Below are 5,210 nucleotides of genomic sequence, written 5' to 3'. Positions count from 1 at the left end.
GGAATTGCGCTCGTCAAGCGATTGCAGTCATCATGTAGAGTTGCGGTATTAAGCGAACGCGACCATTGAATGATTGCGGCTACGCGACAACACAAACTAATGGGATCAACGCAAGGTAGGTGGAATGAACGCATCAATGCATCTACCTTGAGAAAATCTAAAAGATGATGTTGATGTTTCACCTACCACGCCGTTAGTGGCAGAGGTTTAGAAAGGACTAACGCGCCGAACGTCAGACTCAGAGCAGTCCAATTAATGTTGTCAACGACCCAAGCTCTATAAATAAAGGCCGATGAGCTGAAATTCAAGTTATCCGGGGGAGGATCCTTGTGAACCGGGAACTTTCCCCGCGATCCAGATAAAATGCGTGAGAAGACGCTTGAGAGTTCTTCACCTTCTTCATCCATTCCGAGTGACGACTAGAGCCTTTGACCAGAGCTAGATCTCGAGAGAGTCAGCTCCTCCGCCTATCCATGGCACCAACGGCAGCCTTGACACACATCCGCTGGAAGCAAAGCTTAGCTTCCAGTCAGTCATTTCTTTTTCCTTTCTTTTCCTATATTGTATTGTATGTCATTTTATGATTAAGGAATTAATACAACTTGTTTTCAATACACTTTTCTGTTTCCTTCAACTTCATCTCTATCTTCTTTGCTTAGCATTTTTACTTTCATTGCAACACTTAGTGGGATTCCTTGGGTATTGCGTACTTAGTCATGTGGATTAGGGATATGAAGCATGTGGCAACCCACCGAGAGGTGTGCGTTGCGTAAGTGTGTGAGTAATCTTGTTTGCTTAGTGTGAAGTTGCTGGAACACCTGTCAATAGGCTAACACATTGCTTGTCTATAAGTAAAGTTAGCAACAATCAACTGCCCGAGAGGGTAAGTGGTTGGACGCATTAAGCAAGGCATGCATTGTTCACTAGAGATAGGAGTAATCTTGCGTCAACCAAGTTCATGCGTTGTCTTGTTTTATGTTGTGCCCAACACCCCTTTAGAGCTACTCGAGAGAGAGTCTAAACAAAGAACCTAATGACTCAAGAGAGCTAGGTTAGAATCTAGACTCGAAAGAGCAAGATTAGATCGGCATAAACAAGAGATAGGGACTTAGATATAAGCTTTGTTTGTCAACATGCATCGCATGCACCCTAGAGATAGGTATGATGATATGTGGTCGCCTTATTTGTGTATCATCACATAGACAAGAATTAGAGGCTTATGTGTAGGCCCTATAGGCACCTTTGCACGTACATCGCATGCATTCTAGCATTAGAAGCCATAGCATTCGCACCGAGAGGTGATTTACTATTGTATGTGTGTTGCATGATCGCATGGCTTGCGTTGACTAAGGTTGTCTTTGCAGTCACTCTTAAGGGTTGCAATGAAATTATCTCAGCATTTTATCTATTTTTCCATACATTTATTTCAAGTCAAGGTTTGTTGCATCTCTACCTTACATGCATATTCTCATTGTGTTGTCTGTTAGATAGGAGTAGGAGTAGGATTAACTTAGTAACATCCCTTCCATTCTTTTATTTATACTGCTGCATGCACATCACTGCATACATATAGCTACAAGTCTCTGTGTTCGACCCCGGATTACCTAAGAAACTTGCGTTGGAATTATACTTGGTTCCAGCGCAAGAAAACTTGTGGCAGGACACATGGTCATCGCATACATTCATTAACACATTATCAGTTCAACACATGACCATTGACGCATGACTATCAACGCATATCTTAGGAACATGCATCGCATACCGTGTCCACAGGATTTTGGTTGTCGAGTAAAATTGACTGATAACTTGTTGAAATACAAGTTATTTTTGCTCTTAAGTTAGAACAACTAAGGTTTTTAATGATAAACTCTCCTCATTTTTAGTAGAAACACATGGTTTATTCAAACATCAGCAAACTCATGCAAGAGAAGTTTTATTACTGAATATCGCGGCACTAACGCACTGTATTGTAGGATTTCAACGCAAGAATTAACATTAACACATTAGAAAAGTGCCGCAGGAAAGACTCTAACACATGGACCATGCGTCGGAGGGAGTTCAACATGGAGAATATTCATTGCTCCAGGCTGATTGTGTCACATCACCACTTGCAAGTATGGGCACCTGCAATAGGCGACGTCTGAAAAGCTTCCAAGCAGCAGGCGGCGTCTGAAAAGCTTCCAAGAGTCAGGCGGCCAACCAAGCATGGACTTTAATGCTGCCCATTCATCAAGTGGACGTGACTAACGCCTATAAATAGATGAAGTTCCTCCAGAGTTAAAAGTTCGGGAAATCATCAAGATCCTTACTCTCTATAAATTGTAGTTATAGTCTTAGTTCTGTAGAAGCTGTGCCGTGGTGTTGAGACGATCAAAAGGGTTGAGAATCACCAACACCGTCGGTCGAGGAGTAGAGGAAACCATTCTTGAGAAAGATACTCCGTCCACTGCCTATACAAGTGATTGTCTCCATTCGATTGAATATTATTTTTGTAAAGACTACTTGTTCTTTATAAAATTCATATGTTTGATCCATCATACTTACTATTGTTTATCTCTTATTTATGTTGAACGCATTAATACTTCATGCATAACTTCATTCTAACGCTCAAGCCAACTTGACAACTTGGTAAAAGCATCTTTAACTTAGATTGTTCAAAAGAATAACTAAGCTGCATCAAGTAGAATGCCTAGTACAGCTAGAGATAGACTTACTAGTGTTTCCTGCATTCTGTGTTAGATGCATGCATCCTAAAGATAGGCTTTGTATGTCTAAGTGGCAGGTAGCTGGTCCAGGGCATGAAATTTAATACAAGTCTGATCACCAAATTGCTGAGATTTGCCTATAAGAGGATAAACCAGTTTCTAAACCAAAAAAAAAAAATCACCTTGGAGCAATATAGTTAGAATTTTCTCTAGTAGTTAGACTTAGTCGTCTGCAAGAATAGGAAGGAAGATACCATTCCATTGTTGATCAAGAGGAGTTATTGGAGATAGAGCTCGAGAGAAAGATCATCAACTTCTTCATCAAGTTGGTTGAAACAAGCATTAAAACCAAGCCAAAGAGGACAAGAAGTTGAACTCTATGGCTTGACTTCTTCCTTTTTACATTTAATTTCCATTCCCCATTTTATTTTATTAAGCTGAGATTGTTGTATAAACATTTTTTATCCTTAATTCAATCTTATCTTTTGGCCATTCAACACATATCCATCTGTTTACACTTGAAATTATTTGTGTTTACTAGTTTTTTGACTTAATGAGATCTTGAAATTCGTTCTTAAAACAACCTAATCAGTTGATTAAAGTGATTAAGTAGTTAAATTACTGCAATTTAACTATAGAACACCTTAAGTCAGGGTGCGAAATAGGTTTAGAGATAAAGTTACTCACATCTTTTGCATGTTCTTTGTAGCCAATGCATGCACCCTGATTATATGTGACATTTGCATTGAGAGATGCTGAATTGAATATGAATTGAAGACCGGAATTTTTAACGCAAAACACATACATTTAGATTGTAGACAAGCATTTGTATCATCATCATCTCATCTTCATTATGCTTGCTAATCCTACTTGGAATCAACGCATACCACTTACACTTAAAACCATTCATTCATAAATCCCTTTTTCCCTCTGAACTTTAAATTATTCTTGCATGTGTGCCATTATGTCAGTGTAAATAACCAAAATTTCTCAAGTTAATTAGGAAACATCTATATTAGATCCAAAAACAAGGCCTATGTTTGAAGCATTCTAGAGTCCCTACGTTCGACCTTGGACTTACCAGAAAACTTGAGTTAGACTTATACTTGGGTCTGACTTGAGAGAATTTGTACACATCCACAAGGTGTACATGCATCCACTACCAACGCATCCCCTGATTCTCCTCCTACCTAGAGAGAAATGACCCTTTCATCCATCTCCATTCATCATATTCATTCATCACCATTCTTCTCCATCATTTTAAGTACGTTTAGAATCAAAATCACGAGGCGAAAAGTTTTTGGCGTTGTTGTCGAGGACTCTAGCAACTAAGCTAACTAGAATTTGGCTTTTGTATCTTTTGCATAAACTTTCAATCAAAGGAGTATTACAAGTTAAGCCTAAACTTGTGAACGTTTTATGAGCAAAGAGAGTACTCCTGAACTCATATACGACCTTGAAATTGAAAGAACCTTTAGACGAAGAAACAGATCAAATTGTCTTCGAAGGTTAAGGTGAGAACAACAACAACAACAACAACAATAGATGGTAGATAACCAAATAAATCAGAACTTGGCTCAACAACTAGCAAATACTGCTTTGATTCTGATCCTAATGGTGAACAATAACATGCGTCCAATGCATGAGTATGTGTCACCAGTACTATATGACTTTTTGTCGAGGATCATCTACCTAACGCCTGATAAGATGAGGTTCGAAATGAAATTAGTTATGCTCCAAATGCTGCAGAACACAGTGCAATTCAGAGGTACTTGCGGCGAGGATCCCCATGCCCATATGAAATGCTTCTTAGAAACCTACAGCTCATTCGTTATTCCTAGAATCACGCCATAAGCTACTAAGTAACTTCCTTCTTCTTCTTTCAATTCCTCTTTCAACACTTCCCAACATCCAATTCCCATATTATTAATGCGCTGACATATTTCTAGCTCATCTAGGTATTTCAATGCATTAAACACATTAAATTTAACTTGCTGATCATCCATACGAATGGTTAGTTTGCCTTTTTTCATGTCAATCAATGGGCATCCAGTGGATAAGAATGGGCACCCGAGGATGATGGTAATTTCAGTGTCAGCCTCATAATCCAAGATAATGAAATTGGCAGGGAAGATGAATTTATCAACTTGAACAAACACGTCCTCAATCTTCCCTTTAAGGTATGTTATGGATCTATCAGCGAGCTATAGGGTCACTATAGTGGGCCTAGCCTCACCAATTCCCAACTTTTGGAAAATAGATAATGGCATTAGGTTGATACTTGTGCCCAAATCACATAACACATGGTCGACTTTCTTGCCTCCAATAAAATAGGGTAAGTGAAGCTTCCTGGATCCTTCATTTTCACAAAGATGTTATTCTTGAACAATGCGCTCCACTCATGAATTAGTGCAACGATTTTAAATTCGCCTAGTCTGCATTTATTCGATAAAATGTCCTTCAAGAACTTTACTTTGCTTAGAATTTTTTTGAAAGCTTCTACCG

This window comes from Benincasa hispida, chromosome 11, assembly GCF_027475165.1.
Source record: "Benincasa hispida cultivar pf3 chromosome 11, pf3_genome.v1.1, whole genome shotgun sequence".
Taxonomy (NCBI): Eukaryota; Viridiplantae; Streptophyta; class Magnoliopsida; order Cucurbitales; family Cucurbitaceae; genus Benincasa; species Benincasa hispida.
The sequence above is the reverse complement of the archived record's forward strand: the minus strand, read 5'-3'. Positions refer to the sequence as shown.